We start from the raw sequence: 12057 nt of genomic DNA on the forward strand, positions 1-12057 counted from the left end.
TCTGGTTGATGGGATGCTGTAGGGTTTAAATGAACTAATACATGAAGTACTTAACTGTAATTGGCACAAAGAAGGCACTGATGAATGTTAGTTATCATGAGTCCTGACTTGATAGAAATGCTAGAATTTCCTTCCTAAATTCAATCTTTGAGGTAAGTTTGATTCAATACTTATTTCATATGATTTCTAAAACAAAATAAGAAATTACATTACTAATCAACAATATAAACCTATTACTCTTAAGAAGGCAAATGCAAAACATCAAGATGAAATGTTAGCAAATATAATACATGACTATAAGAATAATGTCCTTTACCAAGATAGGTATGGTACAGGAATGCAGATGGTTCAATATCAGGTAATAAATCAATATAAGTTATTACACTATAACTTAAAGGAAAAATGATCATACTAACAAATGCTAAATGGGAGTTTCCTAAAAATTTAACAGTAATTCATAAGTTTTCAAAAGTTTAAATGAAACAGAAATAGAACTTAACCTTGTAAAGATGCTGAAGACTATTAAAGAGCAACTGCTAACATTAGTAGTTAACTGAAAATCTTGACTTTATATAGTTGTCACATGTCAATGCTCAATGTAAATATTCTTCCTAATCCAGTTGTCCTTTAAGTAGTAGCCAGGTTTGCTAACCAGGAGAGGCATTGGTATAAACATTCCAAACATTGGGTGCTTTTACGAGCTCTGTCACTCATTTTTCAAAGTTATTTTAAACTCAGTATTTCATTCTAGACACTAAATATTTGATCTTAGATAAATCATATCTTCATAACTAAATGAATATTTTTGCAAAGTAATATTTGCCACCAGGTAGAATATGTTAAGTCTTCTCCAGTAATTTCGATGTGGGCTCCTATTCATTAATTCATTCCACAAACATTTATTGCTATGTTCCAGGCATTATTCTAACTGCCATAGATGTATGAGGTTGCAATAGATACAAAGATGTATCTGTCAGATTACTTGTCTCTAGAATCTCAACTTAGAAGTAGACTCATCAGCTACTCAGGAGGCTGAGGCAGGAGAATGGCGCAAACCCGGGAGGCGGAGCTTGCAGTGAGCTGAGATCTGGCCACTGCACTCCAGCCTGGGCGACAGAGCCAGACTCCGTTTCAAAAAAAAAAAAGAAGTAGACTCATACAGCACATAAATAATTTTAATGCAATAAAATAGTTGTTATGAGGGAAATAGAGAATTGGCAAAAGGTGTCAGGAAATACATCATAGAAGATAAAATTGTCAAGCTAAATCTCAAACGTTAAATTGCTGAGCTAAATCTCTAAATAGGAGTAGAGGAGGCAGGCAAAGGAAGAACATTCTGGTTGAAAGAAACACCGTTTGTAATAAAAATTAAAAGTATGAAGAGAATGTCATTAAATATCAGAAAATCGAGTAATTTTTTTAGTGAGAACATAGGTCAATAATGAGAGAACAGAACTAGACAATAAAAGGCCTCATATGATAACCTAAGAAGTTTCTACTTTACCTTTCTGTCAATTTGGAATTATAGAATACTTTTTAAAAGGTGAATAACATGGTTATATTCGCACTTTAAACAGGCCACTGATGGGTTGTTGGTTGGACAATGTATTAGTCTGTTCTCACATTGCTATAAAGAACTACTGAAGACTGGGTAATTTATAAAGAAAAGAAATTTAATCGGTTCATGATTCCACAGACTGTACAGGAAGCATGGATGGGAAGGACTTAGGAAACTTACAATCATGGCGGAAGGCAAAGGGGAAACAGACACCTCTTACATGGTGGAAGCAGGAGGAAGAGAGAGAGAGTGAATGGGGAAGTGCTACACACTTTCTAAGAACTAGATCTTCTGAGAACTTACTCACTATCGCAAGAACGGCAAGAAGGACATAAGCCCCCACCATGACCCAATCACATCCCACCAGGTCCCTCCCCAACACTGGGGATTAGAAATTCAACATGAGGCCAGGCACGGTGGCTCAAGCCTGTAATCCCAGCACTTTGAGAGGCCAAGACGGGCGGATCACGAGGTCAGGAGATTGAGACCATCCTGGCTAACATGGTGAAACCGTGTCTCTACTAAAAAAAATACAAAAAACTAGCCGGGTGAGGTGGCGGGCGCCTTGGGAGACTAGGGCAGGAGAGTGGCATAAACCCAGGAGGCAGAGCTTGCAGTTAGCTGAGATCAGGCCACTGCACTCCAGCCTGGGCGACAGAGCAAGACTCCATCTCAAAAAAAAAAAAAAAAGAAATTCAACATGAGATTTGGGTGGAGATGCAAAGCCAAACCATATCATTCCTCCCCTATGCCTCCCAAATCTCATGTCCTTCTCACATTGCAAAATTCTATCATCCCTTCTAATAGTCTCCCAAGTCTTAACTCATTTCAGCATTAACTCAAATGTCCAAGTCCAAAGTCTCATCTGAGACAAGGCAAGTCCCTTCCACCTCTGAGCCTGTAAAATCAAAAACAAATTAGTTACTTCCAAGATACAATGGGGGTACAGGCACTGGCTAAATACTGCTATTCTAAAGAGGAGAAACTGGCCAACACAAAAAGGGCTACAGGTCCCATGCCAGTTTGAACTTCAGCAGGGCAGTCTTTAAATCTTAAAGCTCCCAAATAATCTCCTTTGAATCCATATCTCACATCCAGGCCACACTGATGTGAGGGGTGACCTCCAAAGGCCTTAGACAGTTTCAGCCCTGTGGTTCTGCAGGGTCCAGCCCCTGTGACTGCTTTCATGGGCTGGCATTGAGTACCTGTGGCTTTTACAGTTACAAAGTGAAAGTTGTCAATGGATCTACCATTCTGGGGTCTGGAGGATGATGGCCCTCTTCTCACAACCCCAGTAGGCAGTGCCCCAGTGGGGACTCTCTGTGGAGTCTCCAACCACATATTTCCTCTCTGCACTGCCCTAGTAGAGATTCTCCATGAGGGTTCTATCCCTGCATCAGACTTCTGACTGGATATCCAAGTACTTCCATTCATCCTCTGAAATCTAGACAGAAGCTCCCAACCCTCAGTGCTTGCCTTCTGCACACCTGTAAGCTCAACACCATGTGGAAGTTGCCAAGGCTTAGGGTTTACACCCTCTGAAGCAACAAGTAGAGCTGTACCTTGGTCCCTTTTAGCCAGGGTTGGAGCTGGACCAGCTGTGGCTGTGATGCAGGGCTCCATGTCCTGAGACTGCACAGAGCAGCAGGGTCCTAGGCCTGGTCCATGATTTTTCCCTCCTAGGCCTCCAGGCCTATGATGGGAGGGGCTGCCACAAAGGTCTCTGAAATGCCCTAGAGGCATTTTCTCCATTGTGTTGCCTATTAACATTCAGCTCCTCTGTACTTATGCAAATTCCTGCAGTGTTGAATTCCTCTCCAGAAAATAGGTTTTTCTTTTCTAACACAGGGATGGGCTGAGAATTTTCTAAACTTTTATGCTCTGCTTCCCTTTTAAATATGAGTTTCAGTTTCGGATAATCTCTTTGTTCTCATATATGAGCATATGCTGTTAGAAGCAGCCAGGCCACATCTTGAATGCTTTGCTGCTTAGAAATTTCTTCTTTCAGATATCCCAAATCATCTCTCTCAAATTCAGAGTTTCACAGATCCTTAGAACAGGGGCACACTGCTGCCAGTAACTTGGCTAAAGTATAGCAAGAATGACCTTTACTCCAGTTCCCATCTCCATCTGAGACCACCTCAGCCTGGACTTCACTGTCCATATCACTATGGACATTTTGGTAACAACCATTTAACAAGTTCTAGGAAGTCCCACTTTCCCTCATCTTCCTGTCTTCTTCTGAGCCCTCCAAACAGTTCCAACCTCTGCCTGTTACCCAGCTCCAAAGTTGCTTCCACATTTTCAGTTATCTTTATAGCAATGCCCCACTTCTCTCTTACCAATTTTCAGTATTGGTCCATTCTCCCATTGCTATAAAGAACTACTTGAGACCGCATACTTTATAAAGAAAACAGATTTAACTGACTCAAGGTTTTGCAGGCTATACAGGATGCATGGCTGGAGAGGCCCCAGGAAACTTACAATTATGGTAGAAAGGACACAGGAAGCAAACACATCTTATATGACAGGAGCAGGAGAAAGAGAGAGAGTGAAGGGGGAAGTGCTACACAATTTGAAACAACCAGATCTCATGAAAACTCACTCACTATCACAAGAACAGCAAGGGGGAAATCCACCCCCATGATCCAATCACCTCCCCGCAGGTTTCTCGCCCAACATTGGGAATTATAATTCAACATGAGATTTTGGTGGGGACATACAGCCAAACCATATCAGACAGAAAAAGGGTGAAAAAGGGGGCAACAGAACAGTTTGCAAGTTATTTCTACAGTCCAGGCCAGTTCGCAGAATGGGGACTATAATCCAGTGGCACACAAGGCCAGTCACTGAAGGGGCAAGAAGAAATATTTGAACTTCTATTTGTATTTATATTTACTATTAAACATTTTTATAATTTTACAATGGGTAAATGTTAATACAGTGGTGCATTTGTATAATTGATAAATAAATCTATATACCTATATCTGGATTGCAAGCTAAAAAGCAATACCTAATAAGGGAGTTTGATCAGTAACAGTTTGGAAGTCTAGGAATGATAGACAGAAAAGAATAGATATATGCAAAGGATTCTGAGGTAAAAACCAGTGAAACTTGAAAATGTATTAAAGTCAGGATTAGATAGCTTAGAAATTTTTAATAGCACCATTGCAAACATTTTGGTCATCAAAACATGTCATTTTCCTAATCATAGTGTTTTAATAGCAGTTCAGACTTGAAAAGGACATAAAAGTTCACCTTGTTTTTATATTTGTTTTCCTCAGAATGGTTTGCAGCTTCATAATGAGATTTATTTTGAATTTCCAAAAGAATGAACAGCCCTAATCCATTATTGAAAATGAAATTACTTGGAATATATCATATAACACAGCAGTTTAGAATAATCTGCATGACATTAGTTCTACTTGTTCCTTAATAAAAGCCAGGATTTATAAAGTACTATAGTGTTTGCAGCCTCATATATTCCTTTATTCAGCTGTTTTTGTGCTACGTTGTTAGTAGTGGGTAGTAAAACACTGTTGCAGAAGGCTTACATGGGTGAATTCTAGTGGAATTCATTTCTTACTGTGATATATATATCCATTCTTTAGTAATACAGAATTTTAAAAATAATATTAATCCATAGATAAGCCTAGTGTACATCTGATAGCATGCAATATTTTCCTGCTGCTTCTTATGTTTACAGCAGGAAACTCTATTTTAGTGATGCCATCAAATTAAAAAAAAAGCTAAATGGAAAGATGAATGCTGGTTACATAGTAAACATATTCCTGTTGAAATCTCAACATATTCCTGTTGAAAACTCAGAGGGTTGTTATACAAGAATACATTCTCAGTAGATGCCAAAGAAAAGTAAAGAACAAAGATGTTAATCGCAGCCTGACTGACAATACTGAAAAGAGTGAAAACAAAATAAATGCTCATTAGATGAATACCTAATTAAATTATATATCATTGTAAAATCATTAAAATATATCTAAAGGGGTGTCAATAACTTGGTAAAGCTATGTTTAAAAGTTATGTAAATATTAAGCCAGATTAAAAATAGTATGCATTAGTCCTTTTTCACATTGCTACAGGGAAATACCTGAGACTGGGTAATTTATAAAGAAAAGAGATTTAATTGACTCACAGTTCCACATGGCTGGGGAGACCTCAGGAAACTTGCAGTCATGGCAGAAGGAACCTCTTCAGAGGGCAACAGGATAGAGAATGAGTGCCAGCAGGGGAAATGCCAGACATTTATAAAACCATCAGATCTCGTGAGAGCTCACTCACTATCATGAGAACAGCATAGGGGAAACCACCACCATGATTCAGTGACCTCCCACGACACATCGGGATTATGAGGATTACAATTCAAGATGAGATTTGGGTAGGGACACAGCCAAACCATATCAAGGCATATATACAATGACAAAAACATGTATTTTTACAGGCTCAGAAGAAATGAGCAGCAATAGCCAACAGTGGGCCACATTGCTTATGGATGCTAGGGCTTCTGGTGGGTTTGCTCTTCTGTCTATATAATTTTCCATATCTTTGTTTTCTCTAATCATTAGGTTTCATCCATAATGGGAAAAATAAAATAAACATTGTGATTAAAAAGAGAAGAAATCAGGAAACATAAGAGGCATGAAGCATAAAAGGTAAGTTTCATAGTTATTTTGTTCTTATTATTTAACTTCCTATGCACTTATTTGGTATAAATTGCATTTGATATGTCAGTTTGGACAAGACTCTCAATTTTGCAAAAAGCCACAACATACGCAATTTAACTCCATTCATTTACAATCCTTAGGGGCAGCTGAAGTTGTTTTGACTTTATTCTTCTGTATTGGGCACTCCAAGTTCTGATGATCCAAACTCCTAAGAAATATGTTTATTGATCAGGAAAATAAAAAATATTTGGGATATGCAGTCTGACATCTTCTGGGAATTTAGAATCCTCCTAGTACTCCCCTTTTATATGCCAACTCTCAATTTTAGAGTACGATCTCAAAACAATTTTGCATTCAGGTTAATATTCTTAGTTGTCTCTCTTTGAAGTGTTTTTCTACAGATTAGCTGTCTTTATTACTTCAGTTTATTTATTTATGATATTATACTTTAAGTTCTGGAACACATGTGCAGAACGTGCAGGTTTGTTACATAGGTATACACATGCCATGGTGGTTTGCTGCACCCATCAACCCATCGTCTACATTAGGTATTTCTCCTAACGCTATCCCTCCCCTAGTCCCCCATCCCCCATCAGGCCTTGGTGTATGATGTTCCCCTCCCTGTGTCCATGTGTTCTCCTTGTTCAACTCCCACTTATGAGTGAGAACATGCGGTATTTGATTTTCTGTTCCTGTGTTGGTTTGCTGAGAATGCTGATTTCCAGCTTCATCCATGTCCCTGCAAAGGACATGAACTCATCCTCTTTAATGGCTGCATTGTATTCCATGATGTATACGTGCCTCATTTATTTATCCAGTCTATCACTGATGGGCATTTGGGTTGGTTTCAGTTCTTTGCTATTGTGAACAGTGCTGCCATAAACATATGTGTGCATGTGTCTTTATAGTAGAATGATTTATAATCCTTTGGGTATGTACCCAGTAATCAGATTGCTGGGCTAAATGATATTTCTGGTTCTAGATCCTTGAGGAATCGCACACTGTCTTCCATAATGGTTGAACTAATTTACACTCCCACGAACAGTGTAAAAACGTTCCTATTTCTCCAAATCCTCTACAGCATCTTTTGTTTCCTGACATTTAATGACTGCCATTCTAACTGGTGTGATGGTATCTCATTGTGGTTTTGATTTGTATTTCTTTAATGACCAGTATCACTTCAATATATAAATAAGAACAAAGGATTATGACTTCTTACTAAAAAACCACTGTTTTAAACTCCTCCTTTGCATTTCCTGACTATATTTAAGTTTATTTTTAGCTTCCTCTGCTTCAAAACTAAAATTTCTATACACCGTGAAACTAATTATGAATCTTTAAATTCTGGGTCTTAACTCATGTTTTACTGAGTTTTCTCTTCTTCACCCATCAGTCTGAATATTACCAGTGCAGAATAATTTTTTTTTCGGTTGGCAAAATAGTCTGCTAAACACTGCTACACCCGTTAATAGCCTAAAAGGGTTAATTGGGTCTTACAAAAACATTTACAACAGGCCGGGTGCGGTGGCTCCAGCCTGTAATCCCAGCACTTTGGGAGGCCGAGACGGGCAGATCACAAGGTCAGGAGATCGAGACCATCCTGGCTAACACGGTGAAACCCCGTCTCTACTAAAAAATACAAAAAGAAACTAGCCGCGCAAGGTGGCGGGCGCCTGTAATCCCAGCTACTTGGGAGGCTGAGTTAGGAGAATGGCATAAACCCAGGAGGCAGAGCTTGCAGTGAGCTGAGATCCGGCCACTGCACTCCAGCCTGGGTGACAGAGCGAGACTCCGTCTCAAAAAAAAAAAAAAAAAAAAAAACCTTTACAACAGTATTTGAGGCAGGATAATCTGACCCAATAAGCAATATGCTGAGCTACTCTGATGGAAGTAGATGCACCCATTGGTTTATTGGCAAACTAGCAAGTAACAAATATGCTCAGCCATCATTGTGTTCTCCATTTTACAAAGTAATATTATAATCTGTCAATTCATAAAGATAATTTGAGCAGATTATGCTTCCATTATCAACAGGTCAAATGTGTTGAGCAGGTTCTGGCACACTAGACAGAATGGCATCAATGAAAATCAACAGATGCAGAATTGGGAGATTAGAAGAATGATCAAATATCTAACCTTGCAAATATTTTTGAGTTGTTCTTAATTCCATGAATTATATTTGTAATTTATCATATACAAATCAGGTTAACAGCAAAGGGACGGTAAAGATTGTAGAAAACACTAACCTAGAAATAGATGTGCCTCCTGCAATAGATCAGGTGCTGCAGATACCAACTAAACTGAATTGAGCTCTATGAACCGGGTGAATTTAACCTAGAAGAATGTGGTGACATAATAGATGCAACAAAAGGGATATCAGGAACAGATGTTATTCTGATAGCCCAACAGACAGGAGCCAATTGTTTCAGTCACCAGAGTACTGAGTCCATATCTGAACACTAGGGCCTAGCACAAACACAAGCCTGACTTCTAGAGGAACAAGGATATTGTATGGGTTATTAAATAGCGGTTTGAACTGTGCAATGAGCTGAGAAAGTCATAACCAGGGTAGAAGTGGAGACTGGTTCCTATAATCAAGATACTCAGTTGTCAGAAGCAAGATGATACGTAAGGTAAGGCTGTCAACATAGTGCAACATGGTGTTGAGCACAGATGAGAGCTCTTCAAATCCCTTCTGTTTAAGACCACAATTATTCCTAGAACCCTGAGTGGGTCGGAGCCTAAATATATAGAGGACTATGGAGACTTGTATCAGAGAGCATTTGGCACCAGTTGGCTTGAAGCCTGTCTTACAGAGGGTATAGTGATCATCACACACCCTTCTATCAGAAGTCTATAGGAGTCCAGTCTATAGGAGGTCCCATAATAGACTCTGAACCTCTCTAATTCTGGGGCAAATTAGGGTCAGACTATTTTCATATATAAACACAGTACCTCATGTATGAGAGAGAAAATGGAATTGGCAAAACATATCATCTTATTTTTCTCAAGCTGCTGGGGGTGAGCACTTCTTCCCTTTTCATTTTACTGATTGATTTTTTTCTTATGTCTTCCACCACCTGCTACTTCTCATATTTGTTGGATTCCATGCTCCTTCTGCTCAGCCTTTCTTCCATTCTTCTATAACATCATCTCCCTGTCACTGGGGAACTTGCCCTTAACAATGTTATTCCAGTGGGACTGTGGATCATAGTTCTCCATTTGCACCCTACCCCAATCTAACCCACCCTGGCCACAGACATGTGCATAGATGTATTCTCCTCTCTCTTTGACTGTGAGAAATGGTACAAAATTGAGCACACTGCATAAGTGGGGCTGTTAGAGTACTCCTTGGATATTTTATGTCTGCTCTCTTAGGCTCACCCGTACCTCTGAAGTGGCTAAGGTAAGATGACATAAGCCATGCACCATCAAAAGCTATTCCCTCTTCCCCACTACATGGTAGAATCCCATCTACAGCAAAACAGTATAGGACAATCCTGACAGAGAAATGATAGGAGAGAGGGGTAGGAGAAGGAGTGGGACAGCATAAATGAAAAAATAATATTAATGACCCCAAATCCTTAGAATCTCTGTGACAAACTTTACACCAAGAGTCTCCACTTTTTGCAAGTCAATGGGTTATCTCATTTTGTTTATGCTATGTTGAGTTGGGTTCTGTAACCTGAGGCTGGAAGGAGGCTGACTTAAACAGAGAATTCACAATCAATGAGAGCACTACTAAGGGGAAAATTAAGCTTTCCATCACATGGGACATACATTTCCAGTCTTCTACTCTGTTCATTTGTGCCTGTTGCTGAGTAGTTTAAGTCCCTCCCTCCATCCTCCCTCCCTCCCTCCCTCCCTCCCTTCCTTCCTCCTTCCTTTCTTCCTTCCTTCCTCCCTCCCTTGCTTCCTTCCTCCCTTCCCTTCCTTCCTTCCTCCTTTTTTTTTTTCCATGAGAAAGTTGTTTCTTATCCATTTCCTTTTCCTTCTGAAACTCTTCCAGAGCCTCACAAATGTTCTCCAGAGCAGTGCTTCTCAGACTCTCTGTGGCACAGGATAAGATTTTTACATTTCCAGTTCCTGCCAGATTGATATTTTTGTTGAAAAGTATAAAAATTAATTACTAAATTGTGTGCTTGGAGGTTGTAGCAATATCAAATTGCTATAAAAGTTTCTAAACAACTCAAGTTTTCTTCCTATCTCAATATGAACAAGTAACACTTTGAGGACCAGCATCAGTCTTTGACCCACACTTTGAGTCACACCAGTATAAATAGCTGCTACAGTTCAAGTGGGTTCTAATACTTCTGTTTTAATTTTCAGAATTTATTTCCAAGAAATGTGGGTTGTATCAGAAACATTAGCACAATATGGAATAAAAACTGGCTTCTATTTCCGGTAGAACTGCTTCTTGTTCTGCCATTAGTAAGTAGTCTCCATTGTCTAATCTCTTAAAATAATTGGATTTTCTAAAGTCCAATTTAGTCCAATTTTAATTGAAAAAAGAAATAATTCTAGATTTTTAAAACATAGGAAATAATGTAAAGAAAATATTAAATATAGTAACAGTCTCTCATCTCCTTACTAGTTAGTGGAATTTCTATATAAAATGGCTTGTTTTGGCATATATAAATTGTTTTTGCTAATAATAGGGGGTTCCACAAAATAAGTGGGTTTAAGTTTCAGAAGACTTACGCACATATTTTTATAAGTACACAAAAGCATCAGAAAATTGTTCTAATTTAAGAAAGCTTGGTGTGACTAAGAATGTCTTAATCTTTTCAAAAATTGAAAAGAACTCAAAGAAATAAGAATGTTACTTTAGAGAACAGGAAAAATGATGGGTTTAGGGTGTATTTATACTTTTGTATGTATGCATTGAAGAATTGTTTTGCATAATTCTGAATCTGGCATGCCTCATAAAATGCATGCTCAATCTTTCTACTAGTATTCTAAAACCAAATGTGTGGGTTTATTTCAAATATTAGTTTGCTTTTGAGAGATCAGTCTTTGTCACCAGGAAGACAGTATAAGAAAGGCAAGTAGAAATATACCAGAAAATTGCTCAATATAGTGGAGAAAGATTGGGAAGAAAAAGTAAATTCTTTATTTTTTTCTTTCAGATCAGTATTGTGTTTTCACCAAAATCCATACAAGCGCTTGAAGTGGACAAAGGGGGACAATCGATTCTTCTGGGGTTTACATATACTGATGTTACTGGAAGGGAAGATTTTGCAAAAATTAAGCAATATATAAAGTTTAAAAATGTAAAGTGTTAATTATAAGTGAAAGAGAAGGAAGATACTGTGTGGGAACAAAACACTTGGTATCTATTTCAGTTTTCTCATGTGCTCACACAAGTTTTCTGGTATTCTGAACTTTGCATGTGAGTTAGGGTGGGAAAATAAGGGAAATACTTTGTAAAAACATTTTAGACTTTTCATATACTTTATATTTCCAACATTCAATAGAATTTCTTCCATTCCACTTATTAATTTATCCCCTCAAAATATGGCTTTTTAGTGATCTTATATTTTAAAAATTCAGTCTCAAAGAGAAAACATATTAATTCAAACATAAACAAGTACAAAAGTCTGTGTAAATATGCTGAACAATATATTCCTTCAATAGCCTGCATATGCCCCTTCAGGACCAATAAATTAACCTCCATCATGGGTTTGCTTCATAAAATACCTCATTTTACTAAGGTTTCTAAAACTAAAATTTGCAAGTTTATTTCAAATATCAAACTTGCCACTGAGAACTCCATCTTTGTTATCATACATGTAGAATACCTCTGTGTTTAAATGG

General features: G+C 38.2%; 1 protein-coding gene across 1 annotated transcript in view; it reads right to left on the reverse strand.

Moving 5' to 3' along the window:
* The window catches only part of LOC105497276 (N-terminal EF-hand calcium binding protein 1), a 173446-nt gene that overhangs the window by 91729 nt on the left and 69660 nt on the right, over positions 1–12057 (reverse strand). The window lies entirely within an intron of this gene.

Source organism: Macaca nemestrina, chromosome 8 (assembly GCF_043159975.1).
Source record: "Macaca nemestrina isolate mMacNem1 chromosome 8, mMacNem.hap1, whole genome shotgun sequence".
Lineage (NCBI taxonomy): Eukaryota > Metazoa > Chordata > Mammalia > Primates > Cercopithecidae > Macaca > Macaca nemestrina.